The sequence below is a fragment of the Fundulus heteroclitus genome, unplaced genomic scaffold (assembly GCF_011125445.2).
Source record: "Fundulus heteroclitus isolate FHET01 unplaced genomic scaffold, MU-UCD_Fhet_4.1 scaffold_130, whole genome shotgun sequence".
In the NCBI taxonomy this organism is placed as follows: domain Eukaryota; kingdom Metazoa; phylum Chordata; class Actinopteri; order Cyprinodontiformes; family Fundulidae; genus Fundulus; species Fundulus heteroclitus.
Genome location: NW_023396542.1, coordinates 338,683 through 363,760, shown reverse-complemented (window position 1 = coordinate 363,760; position 25,078 = coordinate 338,683). Strand labels below are relative to the sequence as shown.

Here is a 25,078-nt window from a genome sequence, read left to right as displayed (position 1 = left end):
GTCTAGCCATTGAAAAAGAATTCGGGAAATCAAGATTTCCGGTTTATCGTGTGGAGCTATTCTTTGTTTTACCAAGTGCTTTATGCCATTTACTGTAGGTCTAAGGATTGCTTACTGTTTGTCAGGAATGATTGGTTGAAAGGAATCTACTTATCCTCCATCCAGGATTCTTGCAATATCACCATATAAGGTTGAATTAACCTAATGCAGCAACCATCCATCCAGCCATCCATCCATCCACTTTCTAACACGCTTATCCCTATGGGGGTTGCGAGGGGTGCTGGTGCCTATCTCCAGCTGTCAATGGGCGAGAGGCGGGGGTTCACCCTGGACAGGTCACCAGTCTATGGCAGGGTAAATGCAACAACCAAATTTTTCCTAAAAAGAATGTTAATGGAAAACCTTAAACTAGGTGTCCCTCTGTGAAGAAGGGTTAGTTGTTCTGTCAATAACCCTCTGGCGGACAATGCTAAGGACACATCTCAGAAGCAACCAAGGTTCAATTAAGACAAGTTAGATGACTGGGTTCTTCCCATTACAACATGGCACAGCTCAAGATCCATCAGCATTCTTTGAAGGGAAGTGAGCAGTCAGGAGAACTTGCCGCGATTTTTATCAAATCAAGCTATAGTCAACCATGATCTAAAACCACTGTTTCTGCCAGGTTTCGAACCTGGGGCCTTTTGCGTGTGAGGCAAACGTGATGACCACTACACTACAGAAACTTCATGTTTGGCTCTCTGCATGACGGATGACTCACTATGTCTAGGCAATGAAAAAAGGTTCTGGAGATCAAGATTTCCGGTTCATCGTGTGGAGCTACACTTTGTTTTACCAAGTGCTTAATGCCATGAAACTGTAGGTCTAAGGATTGCTTACTGTTTTGTCCATAACCCTCTGGCGGACAATGCTACGGACACATCTCAGAAGAAAACAAGGTTCAATTAGGACAAGTTAGATGACTGGGTTCTGACCATCACAACATGGCACAGCTCAAGATCCACCCGTGTCCTTTGAAAGGAAGTGAGCAGTCAGGAGAACCTGCCACGATTATTACCAAATCAAACTATAGTAAAACATCAACCTAAAACTACTGTTTCTGCCAGGTTTCGAGCCTGGGACCTTTTGCGTGTTAGGCAAACGTGATGACCACTACACTACAGAAACTTCCTGTTCTGTCACACCTATCATTATGGGAAACTCACTATGTCTAGCCATTGAAAAAGAATTCGGGAAATCAAGATTTCCGGTTTATCGTGTGGAGCTATTCTTTGTTTTACCAAGTGCTTTATGCCATTTACTGTAGGTCTAAGGATTGCTTACTGTTTGTCAGGAATGATTGGTTGAAAGGAATCTACTTATCCTCCATCCAGGATTCTTGCAATATCACCATATAAGGTTGAATTAACCTAATGCAGCAACCATCCATCCAGCCATCCATCCATCCACTTTCTAACACGCTTATCCCTATGGGGGTTGCGAGGGGTGCTGGTGCCTATCTCCAGCTGTCAATGGGCGAGAGGCGGGGGTTCACCCTGGACAGGTCACCAGTCTATGGCAGGGTAAATGCAACAACCAAATTTTTCCTAAAAAGAATGTTAATGGAAAACCTTAAACTAGGTGTCCCTCTGTGAAGAAGGGTTAGTTGTTCTGTCAATAACCCTCTGGCGGACAATGCTAAGGACACATCTCAGAAGCAACCAAGGTTCAATTAAGACAAGTTAGATGACTGGGTTCTTCCCATTACAACATGGCACAGCTCAAGATCCATCAGCATTCTTTGAAGGGAAGTGAGCAGTCAGGAGAACTTGCCGCGATTTTTATCAAATCAAGCTATAGTCAACCATGATCTAAAACCACTGTTTCTGCCAGGTTTCGAACCTGGGGCCTTTTGCGTGTGAGGCAAACGTGATGACCACTACACTACAGAAACTTCATGTTTGGCTCTCTGCATGACGGATGACTCACTATGTCTAGGCAATGAAAAAAGGTTCTGGAGATCAAGATTTCCGGTTCATCGTGTGGAGCTACACTTTGTTTTACCAAGTGCTTAATGCCATGAAACTGTAGGTCTAAGGATTGCTTACTGTTTTGTCCATAACCCTCTGGCGGACAATGCTACGGACACATCTCAGAAGAAAACAAGGTTCAATTAGGACAAGTTAGATGACTGGGTTCTGACCATCACAACATGGCACAGCTCAAGATCCACCCGTGTCCTTTGAAAGGAAGTGAGCAGTCAGGAGAACCTGCCACGATTATTACCAAATCAAACTATAGTAAAACATCAACCTAAAACTACTGTTTCTGCCAGGTTTCGAGCCTGGGACCTTTTGCGTGTTAGGCAAACGTGATGACCACTACACTACAGAAACTTCCTGTTCTGTCACACCTATCATTATGGGAAACTCACTATGTCTAGCCATTGAAAAAGAATTCGGGAAATCAAGATTTCCGGTTTATCGTGTGGAGCTATTCTTTGTTTTACCAAGTGCTTTATGCCATTTACTGTAGGTCTAAGGATTGCTTACTGTTTGTCAGGAATGATTGGTTGAAAGGAATCTACTTATCCTCCATCCAGGATTCTTGCAATATCACCATATAAGGTTGAATTAACCTAATGCAGCAACCATCCATCCAGCCATCCATCCATCCACTTTCTAACACGCTTATCCCTATGGGGGTTGCGAGGGGTGCTGGTGCCTATCTCCAGCTGTCAATGGGCGAGAGGCGGGGGTTCACCCTGGACAGGTCACCAGTCTATGGCAGGGTAAATGCAACAACCAAATTTTTCCTAAAAAGAATGTTAATGGAAAACCTTAAACTAGGTGTCCCTCTGTGAAGAAGGGTTAGTTGTTCTGTCAATAACCCTCTGGCGGACAATGCTAAGGACACATCTCAGAAGCAACCAAGGTTCAATTAAGACAAGTTAGATGACTGGGTTCTTCCCATTACAACATGGCACAGCTCAAGATCCATCAGCATTCTTTGAAGGGAAGTGAGCAGTCAGGAGAACTTGCCGCGATTTTTATCAAATCAAGCTATAGTCAACCATGATCTAAAACCACTGTTTCTGCCAGGTTTCGAACCTGGGGCCTTTTGCGTGTGAGGCAAACGTGATGACCACTACACTACAGAAACTTCATGTTTGGCTCTCTGCATGACGGATGACTCACTATGTCTAGGCAATGAAAAAAGGTTCTGGAGATCAAGATTTCCGGTTCATCGTGTGGAGCTACACTTTGTTTTACCAAGTGCTTAATGCCATGAAACTGTAGGTCTAAGGATTGCTTACTGTTTTGTCCATAACCCTCTGGCGGACAATGCTACGGACACATCTCAGAAGAAAACAAGGTTCAATTAGGACAAGTTAGATGACTGGGTTCTGACCATCACAACATGGCACAGCTCAAGATCCACCCGTGTCCTTTGAAAGGAAGTGAGCAGTCAGGAGAACCTGCCACGATTATTACCAAATCAAACTATAGTAAAACATCAACCTAAAACTACTGTTTCTGCCAGGTTTCGAGCCTGGGACCTTTTGCGTGTTAGGCAAACGTGATGACCACTACACTACAGAAACTTCCTGTTCTGTCACACCTATCATTATGGGAAACTCACTATGTCTAGCCATTGAAAAAGAATTCGGGAAATCAAGATTTCCGGTTTATCGTGTGGAGCTATTCTTTGTTTTACCAAGTGCTTTATGCCATTTACTGTAGGTCTAAGGATTGCTTACTGTTTGTCAGGAATGATTGGTTGAAAGGAATCTACTTATCCTCCATCCAGGATTCTTGCAATATCACCATATAAGGTTGAATTAACCTAATGCAGCAACCATCCATCCAGCCATCCATCCATCCACTTTCTAACACGCTTATCCCTATGGGGGTTGCGAGGGGTGCTGGTGCCTATCTCCAGCTGTCAATGGGCGAGAGGCGGGGGTTCACCCTGGACAGGTCACCAGTCTATGGCAGGGTAAATGCAACAACCAAATTTTTCCTAAAAAGAATGTTAATGGAAAACCTTAAACTAGGTGTCCCTCTGTGAAGAAGGGTTAGTTGTTCTGTCAATAACCCTCTGGCGGACAATGCTAAGGACACATCTCAGAAGCAACCAAGGTTCAATTAAGACAAGTTAGATGACTGGGTTCTTCCCATTACAACATGGCACAGCTCAAGATCCATCAGCATTCTTTGAAGGGAAGTGAGCAGTCAGGAGAACTTGCCGCGATTTTTATCAAATCAAGCTATAGTCAACCATGATCTAAAACCACTGTTTCTGCCAGGTTTCGAACCTGGGGCCTTTTGCGTGTGAGGCAAACGTGATGACCACTACACTACAGAAACTTCATGTTTGGCTCTCTGCATGACGGATGACTCACTATGTCTAGGCAATGAAAAAAGGTTCTGGAGATCAAGATTTCCGGTTCATCGTGTGGAGCTACACTTTGTTTTACCAAGTGCTTAATGCCATGAAACTGTAGGTCTAAGGATTGCTTACTGTTTTGTCCATAACCCTCTGGCGGACAATGCTACGGACACATCTCAGAAGAAAACAAGGTTCAATTAGGACAAGTTAGATGACTGGGTTCTGACCATCACAACATGGCACAGCTCAAGATCCACCCGTGTCCTTTGAAAGGAAGTGAGCAGTCAGGAGAACCTGCCACGATTATTACCAAATCAAACTATAGTAAAACATCAACCTAAAACTACTGTTTCTGCCAGGTTTCGAGCCTGGGACCTTTTGCGTGTTAGGCAAACGTGATGACCACTACACTACAGAAACTTCCTGTTCTGTCACACCTATCATTATGGGAAACTCACTATGTCTAGCCATTGAAAAAGAATTCGGGAAATCAAGATTTCCGGTTTATCGTGTGGAGCTATTCTTTGTTTTACCAAGTGCTTTATGCCATTTACTGTAGGTCTAAGGATTGCTTACTGTTTGTCAGGAATGATTGGTTGAAAGGAATCTACTTATCCTCCATCCAGGATTCTTGCAATATCACCATATAAGGTTGAATTAACCTAATGCAGCAACCATCCATCCAGCCATCCATCCATCCACTTTCTAACACGCTTATCCCTATGGGGGTTGCGAGGGGTGCTGGTGCCTATCTCCAGCTGTCAATGGGCGAGAGGCGGGGGTTCACCCTGGACAGGTCACCAGTCTATGGCAGGGTAAATGCAACAACCAAATTTTTCCTAAAAAGAATGTTAATGGAAAACCTTAAACTAGGTGTCCCTCTGTGAAGAAGGGTTAGTTGTTCTGTCAATAACCCTCTGGCGGACAATGCTAAGGACACATCTCAGAAGCAACCAAGGTTCAATTAAGACAAGTTAGATGACTGGGTTCTTCCCATTACAACATGGCACAGCTCAAGATCCATCAGCATTCTTTGAAGGGAAGTGAGCAGTCAGGAGAACTTGCCGCGATTTTTATCAAATCAAGCTATAGTCAACCATGATCTAAAACCACTGTTTCTGCCAGGTTTCGAACCTGGGGCCTTTTGCGTGTGAGGCAAACGTGATGACCACTACACTACAGAAACTTCCTGTTCTGTCACACCTATCATTATGGGAAACTCACTATGTCTAGCCATTGAAAAAGAATTCGGGAAATCAAGATTTCCGGTTTATCGTGTGGAGCTATTCTTTGTTTTACCAAGTGCTTTATGCCATTTACTGTAGGTCTAAGGATTGCTTACTGTTTGTCAGGAATGATTGGTTGAAAGGAATCTACTTATCCTCCATCCAGGATTCTTGCAATATCACCATATAAGGTTGAATTAACCTAATGCAGCAACCATCCATCCATCCAGCCATCCATCCACTTTCTAACACGCTTATCCCTATGGGGGTTGCGAGGGGTGCTGGTGCCTATCTCCAGCTGTCAATGGGCGAGAGGCGGGGGTTCACCCTGGACAGGTCACCAGTCTATGGCAGGGTAAATGCAACAACCAAATTTTTCCTAAAAAGAATGTTAATGGAAAACCTTAAACTAGGTGTCCCTCTGTGAAGAAGGGTTAGTTGTTCTGTCAATAACCCTCTGGCGGACAATGCTAAGGACACATCTCAGAAGCAACCAAGGTTCAATTAAGACAAGTTAGATGACTGGGTTCTTCCCATTACAACATGGCACAGCTCAAGATCCATCAGCATTCTTTGAAGGGAAGTGAGCAGTCAGGAGAACTTGCCGCGATTTTTATCAAATCAAGCTATAGTCAACCATGATCTAAAACCACTGTTTCTGCCAGGTTTCGAACCTGGGGCCTTTTGCGTGTGAGGCAAACGTGATGACCACTACACTACAGAAACTTCATGTTTGGCTCTCTGCATGACGGATGACTCACTATGTCTAGGCAATGAAAAAAGGTTCTGGAGATCAAGATTTCCGGTTCATCGTGTGGAGCTACACTTTGTTTTACCAAGTGCTTAATGCCATGAAACTGTAGGTCTAAGGATTGCTTACTGTTTTGTCCATAACCCTCTGGCGGACAATGCTACGGACACATCTCAGAAGAAAACAAGGTTCAATTAGGACAAGTTAGATGACTGGGTTCTGACCATCACAACATGGCACAGCTCAAGATCCACCCGTGTCCTTTGAAAGGAAGTGAGCAGTCAGGAGAACCTGCCACGATTATTACCAAATCAAACTATAGTAAAACATCAACCTAAAACTACTGTTTCTGCCAGGTTTCGAGCCTGGGACCTTTTGCGTGTTAGGCAAACGTGATGACCACTACACTACAGAAACTTCCTGTTCTGTCACACCTATCATTATGGGAAACTCACTATGTCTAGCCATTGAAAAAGAATTCGGGAAATCAAGATTTCCGGTTTATCGTGTGGAGCTATTCTTTGTTTTACCAAGTGCTTTATGCCATTTACTGTAGGTCTAAGGATTGCTTACTGTTTGTCAGGAATGATTGGTTGAAAGGAATCTACTTATCCTCCATCCAGGATTCTTGCAATATCACCATATAAGGTTGAATTAACCTAATGCAGCAACCATCCATCCAGCCATCCATCCATCCACTTTCTAACACGCTTATCCCTATGGGGGTTGCGAGGGGTGCTGGTGCCTATCTCCAGCTGTCAATGGGCGAGAGGCGGGGGTTCACCCTGGACAGGTCACCAGTCTATGGCAGGGTAAATGCAACAACCAAATTTTTCCTAAAAAGAATGTTAATGGAAAACCTTAAACTAGGTGTCCCTCTGTGAAGAAGGGTTAGTTGTTCTGTCAATAACCCTCTGGCGGACAATGCTAAGGACACATCTCAGAAGCAACCAAGGTTCAATTAAGACAAGTTAGATGACTGGGTTCTTCCCATTACAACATGGCACAGCTCAAGATCCATCAGCATTCTTTGAAGGGAAGTGAGCAGTCAGGAGAACTTGCCGCGATTTTTATCAAATCAAGCTATAGTCAACCATGATCTAAAACCACTGTTTCTGCCAGGTTTCGAACCTGGGGCCTTTTGCGTGTGAGGCAAACGTGATGACCACTACACTACAGAAACTTCATGTTTGGCTCTCTGCATGACGGATGACTCACTATGTCTAGGCAATGAAAAAAGGTTCTGGAGATCAAGATTTCCGGTTCATCGTGTGGAGCTACACTTTGTTTTACCAAGTGCTTAATGCCATGAAACTGTAGGTCTAAGGATTGCTTACTGTTTTGTCCATAACCCTCTGGCGGACAATGCTACGGACACATCTCAGAAGAAAACAAGGTTCAATTAGGACAAGTTAGATGACTGGGTTCTGACCATCACAACATGGCACAGCTCAAGATCCACCCGTGTCCTTTGAAAGGAAGTGAGCAGTCAGGAGAACCTGCCACGATTATTACCAAATCAAACTATAGTAAAACATCAACCTAAAACTACTGTTTCTGCCAGGTTTCGAGCCTGGGACCTTTTGCGTGTTAGGCAAACGTGATGACCACTACACTACAGAAACTTCCTGTTCTGTCACACCTATCATTATGGGAAACTCACTATGTCTAGCCATTGAAAAAGAATTCGGGAAATCAAGATTTCCGGTTTATCGTGTGGAGCTATTCTTTGTTTTACCAAGTGCTTTATGCCATTTACTGTAGGTCTAAGGATTGCTTACTGTTTGTCAGGAATGATTGGTTGAAAGGAATCTACTTATCCTCCATCCAGGATTCTTGCAATATCACCATATAAGGTTGAATTAACCTAATGCAGCAACCATCCATCCAGCCATCCATCCATCCACTTTCTAACACGCTTATCCCTATGGGGGTTGCGAGGGGTGCTGGTGCCTATCTCCAGCTGTCAATGGGCGAGAGGCGGGGGTTCACCCTGGACAGGTCACCAGTCTATGGCAGGGTAAATGCAACAACCAAATTTTTCCTAAAAAGAATGTTAATGGAAAACCTTAAACTAGGTGTCCCTCTGTGAAGAAGGGTTAGTTGTTCTGTCAATAACCCTCTGGCGGACAATGCTAAGGACACATCTCAGAAGCAACCAAGGTTCAATTAAGACAAGTTAGATGACTGGGTTCTTCCCATTACAACATGGCACAGCTCAAGATCCATCAGCATTCTTTGAAGGGAAGTGAGCAGTCAGGAGAACTTGCCGCGATTTTTATCAAATCAAGCTATAGTCAACCATGATCTAAAACCACTGTTTCTGCCAGGTTTCGAACCTGGGGCCTTTTGCGTGTGAGGCAAACGTGATGACCACTACACTACAGAAACTTCATGTTTGGCTCTCTGCATGACGGATGACTCACTATGTCTAGGCAATGAAAAAAGGTTCTGGAGATCAAGATTTCCGGTTCATCGTGTGGAGCTACACTTTGTTTTACCAAGTGCTTAATGCCATGAAACTGTAGGTCTAAGGATTGCTTACTGTTTTGTCCATAACCCTCTGGCGGACAATGCTACGGACACATCTCAGAAGAAAACAAGGTTCAATTAGGACAAGTTAGATGACTGGGTTCTGACCATCACAACATGGCACAGCTCAAGATCCACCCGTGTCCTTTGAAAGGAAGTGAGCAGTCAGGAGAACCTGCCACGATTATTACCAAATCAAACTATAGTAAAACATCAACCTAAAACTACTGTTTCTGCCAGGTTTCGAGCCTGGGACCTTTTGCGTGTTAGGCAAACGTGATGACCACTACACTACAGAAACTTCCTGTTCTGTCACACCTATCATTATGGGAAACTCACTATGTCTAGCCATTGAAAAAGAATTCGGGAAATCAAGATTTCCGGTTTATCGTGTGGAGCTATTCTTTGTTTTACCAAGTGCTTTATGCCATTTACTGTAGGTCTAAGGATTGCTTACTGTTTGTCAGGAATGATTGGTTGAAAGGAATCTACTTATCCTCCATCCAGGATTCTTGCAATATCACCATATAAGGTTGAATTAACCTAATGCAGCAACCATCCATCCAGCCATCCATCCATCCACTTTCTAACACGCTTATCCCTATGGGGGTTGCGAGGGGTGCTGGTGCCTATCTCCAGCTGTCAATGGGCGAGAGGCGGGGGTTCACCCTGGACAGGTCACCAGTCTATGGCAGGGTAAATGCAACAACCAAATTTTTCCTAAAAAGAATGTTAATGGAAAACCTTAAACTAGGTGTCCCTCTGTGAAGAAGGGTTAGTTGTTCTGTCAATAACCCTCTGGCGGACAATGCTAAGGACACATCTCAGAAGCAACCAAGGTTCAATTAAGACAAGTTAGATGACTGGGTTCTTCCCATTACAACATGGCACAGCTCAAGATCCATCAGCATTCTTTGAAGGGAAGTGAGCAGTCAGGAGAACTTGCCGCGATTTTTATCAAATCAAGCTATAGTCAACCATGATCTAAAACCACTGTTTCTGCCAGGTTTCGAACCTGGGGCCTTTTGCGTGTGAGGCAAACGTGATGACCACTACACTACAGAAACTTCATGTTTGGCTCTCTGCATGACGGATGACTCACTATGTCTAGGCAATGAAAAAAGGTTCTGGAGATCAAGATTTCCGGTTCATCGTGTGGAGCTACACTTTGTTTTACCAAGTGCTTAATGCCATGAAACTGTAGGTCTAAGGATTGCTTACTGTTTTGTCCATAACCCTCTGGCGGACAATGCTACGGACACATCTCAGAAGAAAACAAGGTTCAATTAGGACAAGTTAGATGACTGGGTTCTGACCATCACAACATGGCACAGCTCAAGATCCACCCGTGTCCTTTGAAAGGAAGTGAGCAGTCAGGAGAACCTGCCACGATTATTACCAAATCAAACTATAGTAAAACATCAACCTAAAACTACTGTTTCTGCCAGGTTTCGAGCCTGGGACCTTTTGCGTGTTAGGCAAACGTGATGACCACTACACTACAGAAACTTCCTGTTCTGTCACACCTATCATTATGGGAAACTCACTATGTCTAGCCATTGAAAAAGAATTCGGGAAATCAAGATTTCCGGTTTATCGTGTGGAGCTATTCTTTGTTTTACCAAGTGCTTTATGCCATTTACTGTAGGTCTAAGGATTGCTTACTGTTTGTCAGGAATGATTGGTTGAAAGGAATCTACTTATCCTCCATCCAGGATTCTTGCAATATCACCATATAAGGTTGAATTAACCTAATGCAGCAACCATCCATCCAGCCATCCATCCATCCACTTTCTAACACGCTTATCCCTATGGGGGTTGCGAGGGGTGCTGGTGCCTATCTCCAGCTGTCAATGGGCGAGAGGCGGGGGTTCACCCTGGACAGGTCACCAGTCTATGGCAGGGTAAATGCAACAACCAAATTTTTCCTAAAAAGAATGTTAATGGAAAACCTTAAACTAGGTGTCCCTCTGTGAAGAAGGGTTAGTTGTTCTGTCAATAACCCTCTGGCGGACAATGCTAAGGACACATCTCAGAAGCAACCAAGGTTCAATTAAGACAAGTTAGATGACTGGGTTCTTCCCATTACAACATGGCACAGCTCAAGATCCATCAGCATTCTTTGAAGGGAAGTGAGCAGTCAGGAGAACTTGCCGCGATTTTTATCAAATCAAGCTATAGTCAACCATGATCTAAAACCACTGTTTCTGCCAGGTTTCGAACCTGGGGCCTTTTGCGTGTGAGGCAAACGTGATGACCACTACACTACAGAAACTTCATGTTTGGCTCTCTGCATGACGGATGACTCACTATGTCTAGGCAATGAAAAAAGGTTCTGGAGATCAAGATTTCCGGTTCATCGTGTGGAGCTACACTTTGTTTTACCAAGTGCTTAATGCCATGAAACTGTAGGTCTAAGGATTGCTTACTGTTTTGTCCATAACCCTCTGGCGGACAATGCTACGGACACATCTCAGAAGAAAACAAGGTTCAATTAGGACAAGTTAGATGACTGGGTTCTGACCATCACAACATGGCACAGCTCAAGATCCACCCGTGTCCTTTGAAAGGAAGTGAGCAGTCAGGAGAACCTGCCACGATTATTACCAAATCAAACTATAGTAAAACATCAACCTAAAACTACTGTTTCTGCCAGGTTTCGAGCCTGGGACCTTTTGCGTGTTAGGCAAACGTGATGACCACTACACTACAGAAACTTCCTGTTCTGTCACACCTATCATTATGGGAAACTCACTATGTCTAGCCATTGAAAAAGAATTCGGGAAATCAAGATTTCCGGTTTATCGTGTGGAGCTATTCTTTGTTTTACCAAGTGCTTTATGCCATTTACTGTAGGTCTAAGGATTGCTTACTGTTTGTCAGGAATGATTGGTTGAAAGGAATCTACTTATCCTCCATCCAGGATTCTTGCAATATCACCATATAAGGTTGAATTAACCTAATGCAGCAACCATCCATCCAGCCATCCATCCATCCACTTTCTAACACGCTTATCCCTATGGGGGTTGCGAGGGGTGCTGGTGCCTATCTCCAGCTGTCAATGGGCGAGAGGCGGGGGTTCACCCTGGACAGGTCACCAGTCTATGGCAGGGTAAATGCAACAACCAAATTTTTCCTAAAAAGAATGTTAATGGAAAACCTTAAACTAGGTGTCCCTCTGTGAAGAAGGGTTAGTTGTTCTGTCAATAACCCTCTGGCGGACAATGCTAAGGACACATCTCAGAAGCAACCAAGGTTCAATTAAGACAAGTTAGATGACTGGGTTCTTCCCATTACAACATGGCACAGCTCAAGATCCATCAGCATTCTTTGAAGGGAAGTGAGCAGTCAGGAGAACTTGCCGCGATTTTTATCAAATCAAGCTATAGTCAACCATGATCTAAAACCACTGTTTCTGCCAGGTTTCGAACCTGGGGCCTTTTGCGTGTGAGGCAAACGTGATGACCACTACACTACAGAAACTTCATGTTTGGCTCTCTGCATGACGGATGACTCACTATGTCTAGGCAATGAAAAAAGGTTCTGGAGATCAAGATTTCCGGTTCATCGTGTGGAGCTACACTTTGTTTTACCAAGTGCTTAATGCCATGAAACTGTAGGTCTAAGGATTGCTTACTGTTTTGTCCATAACCCTCTGGCGGACAATGCTACGGACACATCTCAGAAGAAAACAAGGTTCAATTAGGACAAGTTAGATGACTGGGTTCTGACCATCACAACATGGCACAGCTCAAGATCCACCCGTGTCCTTTGAAAGGAAGTGAGCAGTCAGGAGAACCTGCCACGATTATTACCAAATCAAACTATAGTAAAACATCAACCTAAAACTACTGTTTCTGCCAGGTTTCGAGCCTGGGACCTTTTGCGTGTTAGGCAAACGTGATGACCACTACACTACAGAAACTTCCTGTTCTGTCACACCTATCATTATGGGAAACTCACTATGTCTAGCCATTGAAAAAGAATTCGGGAAATCAAGATTTCCGGTTTATCGTGTGGAGCTATTCTTTGTTTTACCAAGTGCTTTATGCCATTTACTGTAGGTCTAAGGATTGCTTACTGTTTGTCAGGAATGATTGGTTGAAAGGAATCTACTTATCCTCCATCCAGGATTCTTGCAATATCACCATATAAGGTTGAATTAACCTAATGCAGCAACCATCCATCCAGCCATCCATCCATCCACTTTCTAACACGCTTATCCCTATGGGGGTTGCGAGGGGTGCTGGTGCCTATCTCCAGCTGTCAATGGGCGAGAGGCGGGGGTTCACCCTGGACAGGTCACCAGTCTATGGCAGGGTAAATGCAACAACCAAATTTTTCCTAAAAAGAATGTTAATGGAAAACCTTAAACTAGGTGTCCCTCTGTGAAGAAGGGTTAGTTGTTCTGTCAATAACCCTCTGGCGGACAATGCTAAGGACACATCTCAGAAGCAACCAAGGTTCAATTAAGACAAGTTAGATGACTGGGTTCTTCCCATTACAACATGGCACAGCTCAAGATCCATCAGCATTCTTTGAAGGGAAGTGAGCAGTCAGGAGAACTTGCCGCGATTTTTATCAAATCAAGCTATAGTCAACCATGATCTAAAACCACTGTTTCTGCCAGGTTTCGAACCTGGGGCCTTTTGCGTGTGAGGCAAACGTGATGACCACTACACTACAGAAACTTCATGTTTGGCTCTCTGCATGACGGATGACTCACTATGTCTAGGCAATGAAAAAAGGTTCTGGAGATCAAGATTTCCGGTTCATCGTGTGGAGCTACACTTTGTTTTACCAAGTGCTTAATGCCATGAAACTGTAGGTCTAAGGATTGCTTACTGTTTTGTCCATAACCCTCTGGCGGACAATGCTACGGACACATCTCAGAAGAAAACAAGGTTCAATTAGGACAAGTTAGATGACTGGGTTCTGACCATCACAACATGGCACAGCTCAAGATCCACCCGTGTCCTTTGAAAGGAAGTGAGCAGTCAGGAGAACCTGCCACGATTATTACCAAATCAAACTATAGTAAAACATCAACCTAAAACTACTGTTTCTGCCAGGTTTCGAGCCTGGGACCTTTTGCGTGTTAGGCAAACGTGATGACCACTACACTACAGAAACTTCCTGTTCTGTCACACCTATCATTATGGGAAACTCACTATGTCTAGCCATTGAAAAAGAATTCGGGAAATCAAGATTTCCGGTTTATCGTGTGGAGCTATTCTTTGTTTTACCAAGTGCTTTATGCCATTTACTGTAGGTCTAAGGATTGCTTACTGTTTGTCAGGAATGATTGGTTGAAAGGAATCTACTTATCCTCCATCCAGGATTCTTGCAATATCACCATATAAGGTTGAATTAACCTAATGCAGCAACCATCCATCCAGCCATCCATCCATCCACTTTCTAACACGCTTATCCCTATGGGGGTTGCGAGGGGTGCTGGTGCCTATCTCCAGCTGTCAATGGGCGAGAGGCGGGGGTTCACCCTGGACAGGTCACCAGTCTATGGCAGGGTAAATGCAACAACCAAATTTTTCCTAAAAAGAATGTTAATGGAAAACCTTAAACTAGGTGTCCCTCTGTGAAGAAGGGTTAGTTGTTCTGTCAATAACCCTCTGGCGGACAATGCTAAGGACACATCTCAGAAGCAACCAAGGTTCAATTAAGACAAGTTAGATGACTGGGTTCTTCCCATTACAACATGGCACAGCTCAAGATCCATCAGCATTCTTTGAAGGGAAGTGAGCAGTCAGGAGAACTTGCCGCGATTTTTATCAAATCAAGCTATAGTCAACCATGATCTAAAACCACTGTTTCTGCCAGGTTTCGAACCTGGGGCCTTTTGCGTGTGAGGCAAACGTGATGACCACTACACTACAGAAACTTCATGTTTGGCTCTCTGCATGACGGATGACTCACTATGTCTAGGCAATGAAAAAAGGTTCTGGAGATCAAGATTTCCGGTTCATCGTGTGGAGCTACACTTTGTTTTACCAAGTGCTTAATGCCATGAAACTGTAGGTCTAAGGATTGCTTACTGTTTTGTCCATAACCCTCTGGCGGACAATGCTACGGACACATCTCAGAAGAAAACAAGGTTCAATTAGGACAAGTTAGATGACTGGGTTCTGACCATCACAACATGGCACAGCTCAAGATCCACCCGTGTCCTTTGAAAGGAAGTGAGCAGTCAGGAGAACCTGCCACGATTATTACCAAATCAAACTATAGTAAAACATCAACCTAAAACTACTGTTTCTGCCAGGTTTCGAGCCTGGGACCTTTTGCGTGTTAGGCAAACGTGATGACCACTACACTACAGAAACTTCCTGTTCTGTCACACCTATCATTATGGGAAACTCACTATGTCTAGCCATTGAAAAAGAATTCGGGAAATCAAGATTTCCGGTTTATCGTGTGGAGCTATTCTTTGTTTTACCAAGTGCTTTATGCCATTTACTGTAGGTCTAAGGATTGCTTACTGTTTGTCAGGAATGATTGGTTGAAAGGAATCTACTTATCCTCCATCCAGGATTCTTGCAATATCACCATATAAGGTTGAATTAACCTAATGCAGCAACCATCCATCCAGCCATCCATCCATCCACTTTCTAACACGCTTATCCCTATGGGGGTTGCGAGGGGTGCTGGTGCCTATCTCCAGCTGTCAATGGGCGAGAGGCGGGGGTTCACCCTGGACAGGTCACCAGTCTATGGCAGGGTAAATGCAACAACCAAATTTTTCCTAAAAAGAATGTTAATGGAAAACCTTAAACTAGGTGTCCCTCTGTGAAGAAGGGTTAGTTGTTCTGTCAATAACCCTCTGGCGGACAATGCTAAGGACACATCTCAGAAGCAACCAAGGTTCAATTAAGACAAGTTAGATGACTGGGTTCTTCCCATTACAACATGGCACAGCTCAAGATCCATCAGCATTCTTTGAAGGGAAGTGAGCAGTCAGGAGAACTTGCCGCGATTTTTATCAAATCAAGCTATAGTCAACCATGATCTAAAACCACTGTTTCTGCCAGGTTTCGAACCTGGGGCCTTTTGCGTGTGAGGCAAACGTGATGACCACTACACTACAGAAACTTCATGTTTGGCTCTCTGCATGACGGATGACTCACTATGTCTAGGCAATGAAAAAAGGTTCTGGAGATCAAGATTTCCGGTTCATCGTGTGGAGCTACACTTTGTTTTACCAAGTGCTTAATGCCATGAAACTGTAGGTCTAAGGATTGCTTACTGTTTTGTCCATAACCCTCTGGCGGACAATGCTACGGACACATCTCAGAAGAAAACAAGGTTCAATTAGGACAAGTTAGATGACTGGGTTCTGACCATCACAACATGGCACAGCTCAAGATCCACCCGTGTCCTTTGAAAGGAAGTGAGCAGTCAGGAGAACCTGCCACGATTATTACCAAATCAAACTATAGTAAAACATCAACCTAAAACTACTGTTTCTGCCAGGTTTCGAGCCTGGGACCTTTTGCGTGTTAGGCAAACGTGATGACCACTACACTACAGAAACTTCCTGTTCTGTCACACCTATCATTATGGGAAACTCACTATGTCTAGCCATTGAAAAAGAATTCGGGAAATCAAGATTTCCGGTTTATCGTGTGGAGCTATTCTTTGTTTTACCAAGTGCTTTATGCCATTTACTGTAGGTCTAAGGATTGCTTACTGTTTGTCAGGAATGATTGGTTGAAAGGAATCTACTTATCCTCCATCCAGGATTCTTGCAATATCACCATATAAGGTTGAATTAACCTAATGCAGCAACCATCCATCCAGCCATCCATCCATCCACTTTCTAACACGCTTATCCCTATGGGGGTTGCGAGGGGTGCTGGTGCCTATCTCCAGCTGTCAATGGGCGAGAGGCGGGGGTTCACCCTGGACAGGTCACCAGTCTATGGCAGGGTAAATGCAACAACCAAATTTTTCCTAAAAAGAATGTTAATGGAAAACCTTAAACTAGGTGTCCCTCTGTGAAGAAGGGTTAGTTGTTCTGTCAATAACCCTCTGGCGGACAATGCTAAGGACACATCTCAGAAGCAACCAAGGTTCAATTAAGACAAGTTAGATGACTGGGTTCTTCCCATTACAACATGGCACAGCTCAAGATCCATCAGCATTCTTTGAAGGGAAGTGAGCAGTCAGGAGAACTTGCCGCGATTTTTATCAAATCAAGCTATAGTCAACCATGATCTAAAACCACTGTTTCTGCCAGGTTTCGAACCTGGGGCCTTTTGCGTGTGAGGCAAACGTGATGACCACTACACTACAGAAACTTCATGTTTGGCTCTCTGCATGACGGATGACTCACTATGTCTAGGCAATGAAAAAAGGTTCTGGAGATCAAGATTTCCGGTTCATCGTGTGGAGCTACACTTTGTTTTACCAAGTGCTTAATGCCATGAAACTGTAGGTCTAAGGATTGCTTACTGTTTTGTCCATAACCCTCTGGCGGACAATGCTACGGACACATCTCAGAAGAAAACAAGGTTCAATTAGGACAAGTTAGATGACTGGGTTCTGACCATCACAACATGGCACAGCTCAAGATCCACCCGTGTCCTTTGAAAGGAAGTGAGCAGTCAGGAGAACCTGCCACGATTATTACCAAATCAAACTATAGTAAAACATCAACCTAAAACTACTGTTTCTGCCAGGTTTCGAGCCTGGGACCTTTTGCGTGTTAGGCAAACGTGATGACCACTACACTACAGAAACTTCCTGTTCTGTCACACCTATCATTATGGGAAACTCACTATGTCTAGCCATTGAAAAAGAATTCGGGAAATCAAGATTTCCGGTTTATCGTGTGGAGCTATTCTTTGTTTTACCAAGTGCTTTATGCCATTTACTGTAGGTCTAAGGATTGCTTACTGTTTGTCAGGAATGATTGGTTGAAAGGAATCTACTTATCCTCCATCCAGGATTCTTGCAATATCACCATATAAGGTTGAATTAACCTAATGCAGCAACCATCCATCCAGCCATCCATCCATCCACTTTCTAACACGCTTATCCCTATGGGGGTTGCGAGGGGTGCTGGTGCCTATCTCCAGCTGTCAATGGGCGAGAGGCGGGGGTTCACCCTGGACAGGTCACCAGTCTATGGCAGGGTAAATGCAACAACCAAATTTTTCCTAAAAAGAATGTTAATGGAAAACCTTAAACTAGGTGTCCCTCTGTGAAGAAGGGTTAGTTGTTCTGTCAATAACCCTCTGGCGGACAATGCTAAGGACACATCTCAGAAGCAACCAAGGTTCAATTAAGACAAGTTAGATGACTGGGTTCTTCCCATTACAACATGGCACAGCTCAAGATCCATCAGCATTCTTTGAAGGGAAGTGAGCAGTCAGGAGAACTTGCCGCGATTTTTATCAAATCAAGCTATAGTCAACCATGATCTAAAACCACTGTTTCTGCCAGGTTTCGAACCTGGGGCCTTTTGCGTGTGAGGCAAACGTGATGACCACTACACTACAGAAACTTCATGTTTGGCTCTCTGCATGATGGATGACTCACTATGTCTAGGCAATGAAAAAAGGTTCTGGAGATCAAGATTTCCGGTTCATCGTGTGGAGCTACACTTTGTTTTACCAAGTGCTTAATGCCATGAAACTGTAGGTCTAAGGATTGCTTACTGTTTTGTCCATAACCCTCTGGCGGACAATGCTACGGACACATCTCAGAAGAAAACAAGGTTGAATTAGGACAAGTTAGATGACTGGGTTCTGACCATCACAACATGGCACAGCTCAAGATCCACCAGTGTCCTTTGAAAGGAAGTGAGCAGTCAGGAGAACCTGCCACGATTATTACCAGATCAAACTATAGTAAAACATCAACCTAAAACTACTGTTTCTGCCAGGTTTCGAGCCTGGGACCTTTTGCGTGTTAGGCAAACATGATGACCACTACACTACAGAAACTTCCTGTTCTGTCACACCTATCATTATGGGAAACACACTATGTCTAGCCATTGAAAAAGAATTCGGGAAATCAAGATTTCCGGTTTATCGTGTGGAGCTATTCTTTGTTTTACCAAGTGCTTTATGCCATTTACTGTAGGTCTAAGGATTGCTTACTGTTTGTCAGGAATGATTGGTTGAAAGGAATCTACTTATCCTCCATCCAGGATTCTTGCAATATCACCATATAAGGTTGAATTAACCTAATGCAGCAACCATCCATCCAGCCATCCATCCATCCACTTTCTAACACGCTTATCCCTATGGGGGTTGCGAGGGGTGCTGGTGCCTATCTCCAGCTGTCAACGGGCGAGAGGCGGGGGTTCACCCTGGACAGGTCACCAGTCTATGGCAGGGTAAATGCAACAACCAAATTTTTCCTAAAAAGAATGTTAATGGAAAACCTTAAACTAGGTGTCCCTCTGTGAAGAAGGGTTAGTTGTTCTGTCAATAACCCTCTGGCGGACAATGCTAAGGACACATCTCAGAAGCAACCAAGGTTCAATTAAGACAAGTTAGATGACTGGGTTCTTCCCATTACAACATGGCACAGCTCAAGATCCATCAGCATTCTTTGAAGGGAAGTGAGCAGTCAGGAGAACCTGCCACGATTATTACCAAATCAAACTATAGTAAAACATCAACCTAAAACTACTGTTTCTGCCAGGTTTCGAGCCTGGGACCTTTTGCGTGTTAGGCAAACGTGATGACCACTACACTACAGAAACTTCCTGTTCTGTCACACCTATCATTATGGGAAACTCACTATGTCTAGCCATTGAAAAAGAATTCGGGAAATCAAGATTTCCATTTTATCGTGTGGAGCTATTCTTTGTTTTACCAAGTGCTTTATACCATTTACTGTAGGTCTAAGGATTGGTTACTGTTTGTCAGGAATGATTGGTTGAAAGGAATCTACTTATCCTCCATCCAGGATTCTTGCAATATCACCATATAAGGTTGAATTAACCTAATGCAGCAACCATCCATCCAGCCATCCATCCACTTTCTAACACGCTTATCTAAAACCTTGATCTAAAACCACTGTTTCTGCCAGGTTTCGAAACTGGGGCCTTTTGCGTGTGAGGCAAACGTGATGACCACTACACTACAGAAACTTCATGTTAGGCTCTCTGCATGATGGATGACTCACTATGTCTAGGCAATGAAAAAAGGTTCTGGAGATCAAGATTTCCGGTTCATCGTGTGGAGCTACACTTTGTTTTACCAAGTGCTTACAGTTTTTTAGATTGGAGAAATTCAACTTGTCACCAACGCTTCACAAGTAGCAAAGTCAGGAGTAGGCAACGGTGGATCTTTACAGTGCTCACAAAATGCATGAGAAGACACATCATTAAAAATAAAAATACTAAAGAACTCGCTCAACAAAAGCGCAAAGGACACTGTGTACCTACGGCATTGCACAGCTTACCTGTATTACAAAATGATAACACGTATGCAACACACATAACATACACAAAACGAATAAACAGCAATTGACTACATTTCTACAGGATATTAGATATAGGAGATGATAGAGAGATGAAGAGAGAGAGAGAGAGAGAGAGAGAGGAGAGTAGATATATCGAATATATTTTTATATAAATTATTGAATATATTTATATATAGATAGTCATATATATATATATTAATATATTTATAGATATATTTATAAATATATTTATTAGATATATATATTGTATATATATTATATATATATATATATATATATATAATATATATACTATATATATATATAAATATATATATATGCCACCTGGCAATCAAAATAATGCAGTTTTCTGTAATTTCAGCTGATTGATATGTGTTTTTTTTTGTCATTGTGTTATGATTGACTAAATGTTCCTGTTGGAGAGAACATGTGTTAGTGTTTTGATACTTATATAATTTTGAACATGTTTGCAGTGTTTTGTTAGTGTATTATTGTATTTTGACACTTCAGTTTTGAGTTTACGATGTGTGAATTTGAACATGAAATTAACCAGTTTCGCCAATTGTGTGTTTTAGGTGTGTTGGTGCGTTAAGAGTTTAGGAAACCTGTTAAATGTATTGAAAACTGTGTCATAGCAATTGTAAAAAACTGTAGTGTAAAAACGGTGGAACGCATGTTTTGCATGCACATACCTGTAAAACTGAAACATAAAAGTCTATGTAGTTTTGGTAAAGCCAACAATAGCCAGTATTTTGAAACCTGGTGTATTTTGATTGACTGCATGTACTTTGTGAAGTGAAAACATGTGTCATTCTTTGACAGAATAATTTCATTTTGAGTCAGATTACCAGTGTTTTGGTAAAGATAGTGTGTGTGCAGAGAAAAATGTGTTCTATTTTGAAATGAAGAGTTAGTATATATTTAACAAAATGTGTTTTTGAGAAGAAAATTATCCATTTGGCCAATTGTGTTTTGTAGGTGTGAGTCTGTGTAAAGAGTTTAGAAAAAGTATCTGAAGTATGGGTAAGTGCTTCTTAGCGAATGAAAAAAACTGTAAATCACTGAAGCACCTGTTTGACACTTCTTTACACAACTTTTCAATTTGCAATCAGTCTGCAGGCCTTAAAAGGTGCCATGCACTGTTGTTCTTTGCAAGCATGGATGGTCTAAGGCAGATGAGAGGCAGAATAAGAGGTAGATGGTTTAGGGGAAGAGGAGTCAGAGGAAGAGGAATCTGTGTGCGAGGTGGAGGTGTAGCTGGAAGGGCTCTAGTTACAGATACTGTAAAATTCAGGGCAACTGTGATTGATCATGCGGTAAATCATGGCATTTCACTTAAGGAGGCAGGACAAATAGTCCAACCCGTTCTCAATAGAAACATGGCTGCATCCATTGTAAGAGTTTTTCGACTGGAGCACAGGTGATGTTGCAATACAGTAAATACAGATATATCTGTATCTATTCCTATAGAGGAATTCTTCAGTGTCTGGAGATGGAAGGTATATGATCACTGTCCCTATGAGCAGATGCCTTTGCTCAATGCAATGTCTTTTGCTGCCCATGATATAGATGCAGAGGCATGTCAAGGATGGATCAGGCATGCAAGAAGATTTTTCCCTAGGTGCATCGCAAGGTAAACTATTGAGTTTGATGTAGATGAGGCCATGAAGCCTATTTGTCAAGAGAGAAGAGACTAGAAGAGACAGACAGCCCTAGTATTTTCTGGTTGAATATTTCATCTGTAGCCACAATCTGAAAAATAAATAAATAAAATAATAAATAATAAATAAAAAAATTAAATTTGGATCACAGCATAACTGATTCTGGATCCATTTTTTGCAAGAAGGCAAATTTGACAACAAATGACACTGGCATGTAAGCTGCGTACAGTCTTTGGCTACAATGAACCAGCGATGCTGCACTGATTCACAATGAGTGTGGTATTTTGTATTTTGTTGCCCCTTGTGTAATGAGTGATTGGAAGGGCTAAAACATTTGTGTGCAAGTTGTGTTGTTTGACGGCAAAATGTGCTTTTGGTCCATATTTTAAATGTTTTGGCAGAGTTGGAGCCTTTTGCAAACAAAATGTATACTTTTGACCGTTGTTGACCCTGCATTAACTGTTTTGAGTTGAGTTGGCGATTCTGAGTTGACTGCTGTGTCAAAGCAATCAATAAAAACTGTAATACATAAAATTTATATAGCACTTATAGGACACTCAAAGCCGCTTTCCAAAAAAAACAACAATACAGTTTATCTTGTTAAAATTTTTTCATTATACCGACTTTCTGTGTAATGATTGGAGCTGTTATTACGTAATATTGATGTAAAAGTTATTTTCCTTATCCCTCTTTCCCATTCTCTGTAGTGTGCCTAATATTCTGTTTTATGCAAATGTTTCCAGTTCAGTAGGCAGTGTTTGCATATTGCTACAAAATTTTGTGGTTGAGAGGACTGTCCCTAATATGCAAGTCATGAGTAACCTCTTTGTTGACGTCGTAACACTACTTTTTCAGATCCTCCTTGGATAGCTTCTTCCAGTGTTCGGTTTAATGTTATTTATTTATTTTCTGTTGCCTTAGCAAGCAAGCTTCTCTGGCGATGTCTGCATTTGTTTTTGTCAAATGTTTATTCAAGTAAACATTTGTACCTTTCAGCTTTTTACCTTGCTTCAACAGTTCAGTCTTATGTTTTCTGCTCACCTACAGCATCATTATGGTTGGTTTCTCCATCGTGGAAGAGGGTCGCAGGGTTCAACGTAGTGTCTGTCCATTACAATACATTTTGAGTTAGGAAGGCTGTTACTTATTGCTCAACAGAGCCCTCATCCTACTAATAACGTTGCAGATGAAATTTTGATTAAATGATGAATTGCCTTAAAGGGGTCTAGTCACGTTCTATAACTTTACAAATTTCTACACCAGTAGCTCATTCTGTTTGCTTACAAAGGTGTTCCGATTAAGTTGTTGCGGCCTGTTGGCTTATTATATTTTCTTTCTGGGGTTTCCAGTTTGTTTTTGCTCTTTTTGTTAGTAAACAAAGCAATTTTGTGTATATTTACAATGACAAGACCCTTAAGGCTCTTATTGTTAGGATGGTGGAGCACAGGAGGAGTGATGCTGGTGACATGGATGTTAGTGGTGGAAATGAGGATCCTCAGAAGGGAGTTCTGGGCTCCTGGGTTAATGAGCGTTTTGCGGATGAACTACCTGCATCTTGAGGAGGATGAAAAAAACGAAAGCTAGCAGGATAGCAAGGTGAGTTGGTGGAAAGGAGAGGTTGAAAACAACTACTGAGCACAGGTTAGTCCAGAGAAAACTGCTTCAGCAGACGGACTGGAGGATCCAGGGCCTGAAGAGGAGGGCAGTGACCAGAGAGCACAAGGAGATCATGAAGGTGCGGTTCTGGGAATAGTTACTTCAGAAAATGCAAGAGAAATGACCAGAAAAACATGAGAAATGCAGGCAGAGAGAACTGCTTCACCACCAATGGTTGAACATCAGGCGATGAGTCTGACCAGAGATGGAGACCCTCCAACTCTGACCAACAGAGCTCAGCTCTACCCCACCGTCTCTTTATGTGACTCAAGATCAGCACAGATGCAAATCTGTTTGAATAAGTGAATACCAAGCTCATGTAAAACAGACTTAATGGAAAACAAAGCATGCTACACAGGACAGTTCCTTTTTAGAAGAAGTTTTTCAGACATTGAGGTAACTGGGCACTACCTGGACATTATGTGTTTTAAAACTCCTAACCTTGCACAATGCACTCTCACAGCGGGGAGCCATGTAAACAAATGAAGGAAACCACACTTATCCATGCATGAAAATTTTAACCAAATATCCACACATGTAGACGCGACTTTACAAACAACACCAATAGTATTAAACATGTTGCGCTTTCCAGTTGTCAAAATTCAGATACTGGGGGAAAGTTGTTTTGTTTAAAATTAAAAAAATTAAAAAACTTTGTCTGTCCTGTTGTTTGAATACAGACATAAAACTGCTGTTTTATAGAATATAAAACTCCAGATCCTGTCCAGTGATCTGGGGTGTTATGTGAAAAATTTGTCGGACCTGAACACAGCTATTTCACACAGTTAATCTTGGTGTTTGAAAAAGAAAACAGTGGCTGATGAAATGGTTTGTTTACAGTAAAGCCATGGTGCCCTCAATTTTTCCACATTAATCATATCAGTTTTTCCTGCCTGATAAATGACAGAGAGGAGGCCGCTGTTTCAGTCCTCATGCTATAATATTAGTCTGTATAATATGATAATAATCATCATCTTACGTAATTGTCATTGCAACCTACATTCCAATAAAAGTTGCTGTCTGCATTGTGCAGCGCCCAGGCAACAATCTGGGGTTGAAGGTCTTGCTCAGGGACCCAGAGCGACCCGGTCTGTGGGAATTGAACCCAGAACCTCCAGGACATAACCACTAGGCCACCACTCCTCCGTTTAAACATGGCTCTGATGTTTGCATCATTTGTCTTCATCTTTGTGTCTTACTTAAACATTCAAGCAAAGCATGGGATTGCACATGTAGCCTTATTCAAGTTATTTTATTAAAGATAAAGATAAAAAATAGCAGTAACCCACATATTTTACAGGCAGTAAAATGAAACATCTTTCTTGAGTAAAACTTCCTAAAGTCAAATATTGTTCATATTTTTCAGAAAACTAATGCAAGAATCAATCACTTATTGTTTTTTAATCTCAGATCTTTTTATTCCT

At 42.5% G+C, this 25,078-nt stretch overlaps 33 non-coding genes across 33 annotated transcripts; all 33 read right to left on the bottom strand.

Moving 5' to 3' along the window:
- Positions 1–652: 652 nt before the first annotated feature.
- On the bottom strand, positions 653–725 carry trnav-cac. Its single transcript has one exon. It is a non-coding gene; the product is annotated as a tRNA-Val (tRNA).
- A 369-nt stretch (positions 726–1,094) lies between these two features.
- trnav-aac lies at positions 1,095–1,167 on the bottom strand. The gene has a single exon. It is a non-coding gene; the product is annotated as a tRNA-Val (tRNA).
- A 693-nt stretch (positions 1,168–1,860) lies between these two features.
- trnav-cac lies at positions 1,861–1,933 on the bottom strand. Its single transcript has one exon. It is a non-coding gene; the product is annotated as a tRNA-Val (tRNA).
- Positions 1,934–2,302: 369 nt separating this feature from the next.
- trnav-aac lies at positions 2,303–2,375 on the bottom strand. Its single transcript has one exon. It is a non-coding gene; the product is annotated as a tRNA-Val (tRNA).
- Positions 2,376–3,068: 693 nt separating this feature from the next.
- Positions 3,069–3,141, bottom strand: trnav-cac. The gene has a single exon. It is a non-coding gene; the product is annotated as a tRNA-Val (tRNA).
- Positions 3,142–3,510: 369 nt separating this feature from the next.
- On the bottom strand, positions 3,511–3,583 carry trnav-aac. Its single transcript has one exon. It is a non-coding gene; the product is annotated as a tRNA-Val (tRNA).
- A 693-nt stretch (positions 3,584–4,276) lies between these two features.
- trnav-cac lies at positions 4,277–4,349 on the bottom strand. Its single transcript has one exon. It is a non-coding gene; the product is annotated as a tRNA-Val (tRNA).
- A 369-nt stretch (positions 4,350–4,718) lies between these two features.
- Positions 4,719–4,791, bottom strand: trnav-aac. Its single transcript has one exon. It is a non-coding gene; the product is annotated as a tRNA-Val (tRNA).
- Positions 4,792–5,484: 693 nt separating this feature from the next.
- On the bottom strand, positions 5,485–5,557 carry trnav-cac. The gene has a single exon. It is a non-coding gene; the product is annotated as a tRNA-Val (tRNA).
- Positions 5,558–6,250: 693 nt separating this feature from the next.
- On the bottom strand, positions 6,251–6,323 carry trnav-cac. The gene has a single exon. It is a non-coding gene; the product is annotated as a tRNA-Val (tRNA).
- A 369-nt stretch (positions 6,324–6,692) lies between these two features.
- Positions 6,693–6,765, bottom strand: trnav-aac. The gene has a single exon. It is a non-coding gene; the product is annotated as a tRNA-Val (tRNA).
- A 693-nt stretch (positions 6,766–7,458) lies between these two features.
- Positions 7,459–7,531, bottom strand: trnav-cac. Its single transcript has one exon. It is a non-coding gene; the product is annotated as a tRNA-Val (tRNA).
- Positions 7,532–7,900: 369 nt separating this feature from the next.
- Positions 7,901–7,973, bottom strand: trnav-aac. Its single transcript has one exon. It is a non-coding gene; the product is annotated as a tRNA-Val (tRNA).
- A 693-nt stretch (positions 7,974–8,666) lies between these two features.
- trnav-cac lies at positions 8,667–8,739 on the bottom strand. Its single transcript has one exon. It is a non-coding gene; the product is annotated as a tRNA-Val (tRNA).
- Positions 8,740–9,108: 369 nt separating this feature from the next.
- trnav-aac lies at positions 9,109–9,181 on the bottom strand. Its single transcript has one exon. It is a non-coding gene; the product is annotated as a tRNA-Val (tRNA).
- Positions 9,182–9,874: 693 nt separating this feature from the next.
- trnav-cac lies at positions 9,875–9,947 on the bottom strand. The gene has a single exon. It is a non-coding gene; the product is annotated as a tRNA-Val (tRNA).
- Positions 9,948–10,316: 369 nt separating this feature from the next.
- Positions 10,317–10,389, bottom strand: trnav-aac. Its single transcript has one exon. It is a non-coding gene; the product is annotated as a tRNA-Val (tRNA).
- Positions 10,390–11,082: 693 nt separating this feature from the next.
- On the bottom strand, positions 11,083–11,155 carry trnav-cac. The gene has a single exon. It is a non-coding gene; the product is annotated as a tRNA-Val (tRNA).
- A 369-nt stretch (positions 11,156–11,524) lies between these two features.
- Positions 11,525–11,597, bottom strand: trnav-aac. Its single transcript has one exon. It is a non-coding gene; the product is annotated as a tRNA-Val (tRNA).
- A 693-nt stretch (positions 11,598–12,290) lies between these two features.
- On the bottom strand, positions 12,291–12,363 carry trnav-cac. Its single transcript has one exon. It is a non-coding gene; the product is annotated as a tRNA-Val (tRNA).
- A 369-nt stretch (positions 12,364–12,732) lies between these two features.
- Positions 12,733–12,805, bottom strand: trnav-aac. The gene has a single exon. It is a non-coding gene; the product is annotated as a tRNA-Val (tRNA).
- A 693-nt stretch (positions 12,806–13,498) lies between these two features.
- trnav-cac lies at positions 13,499–13,571 on the bottom strand. The gene has a single exon. It is a non-coding gene; the product is annotated as a tRNA-Val (tRNA).
- A 369-nt stretch (positions 13,572–13,940) lies between these two features.
- Positions 13,941–14,013, bottom strand: trnav-aac. Its single transcript has one exon. It is a non-coding gene; the product is annotated as a tRNA-Val (tRNA).
- A 693-nt stretch (positions 14,014–14,706) lies between these two features.
- Positions 14,707–14,779, bottom strand: trnav-cac. Its single transcript has one exon. It is a non-coding gene; the product is annotated as a tRNA-Val (tRNA).
- A 369-nt stretch (positions 14,780–15,148) lies between these two features.
- On the bottom strand, positions 15,149–15,221 carry trnav-aac. Its single transcript has one exon. It is a non-coding gene; the product is annotated as a tRNA-Val (tRNA).
- Positions 15,222–15,914: 693 nt separating this feature from the next.
- On the bottom strand, positions 15,915–15,987 carry trnav-cac. The gene has a single exon. It is a non-coding gene; the product is annotated as a tRNA-Val (tRNA).
- Positions 15,988–16,356: 369 nt separating this feature from the next.
- trnav-aac lies at positions 16,357–16,429 on the bottom strand. Its single transcript has one exon. It is a non-coding gene; the product is annotated as a tRNA-Val (tRNA).
- A 693-nt stretch (positions 16,430–17,122) lies between these two features.
- trnav-cac lies at positions 17,123–17,195 on the bottom strand. Its single transcript has one exon. It is a non-coding gene; the product is annotated as a tRNA-Val (tRNA).
- Positions 17,196–17,564: 369 nt separating this feature from the next.
- Positions 17,565–17,637, bottom strand: trnav-aac. Its single transcript has one exon. It is a non-coding gene; the product is annotated as a tRNA-Val (tRNA).
- Positions 17,638–18,330: 693 nt separating this feature from the next.
- trnav-cac lies at positions 18,331–18,403 on the bottom strand. The gene has a single exon. It is a non-coding gene; the product is annotated as a tRNA-Val (tRNA).
- Positions 18,404–18,772: 369 nt separating this feature from the next.
- Positions 18,773–18,845, bottom strand: trnav-aac. The gene has a single exon. It is a non-coding gene; the product is annotated as a tRNA-Val (tRNA).
- Positions 18,846–19,539: 694 nt separating this feature from the next.
- trnav-aac lies at positions 19,540–19,612 on the bottom strand. The gene has a single exon. It is a non-coding gene; the product is annotated as a tRNA-Val (tRNA).
- Positions 19,613–19,929: 317 nt separating this feature from the next.
- On the bottom strand, positions 19,930–20,002 carry trnav-cac. The gene has a single exon. It is a non-coding gene; the product is annotated as a tRNA-Val (tRNA).
- Between the last annotated feature and the right edge of the window lie 5,076 nt (positions 20,003–25,078).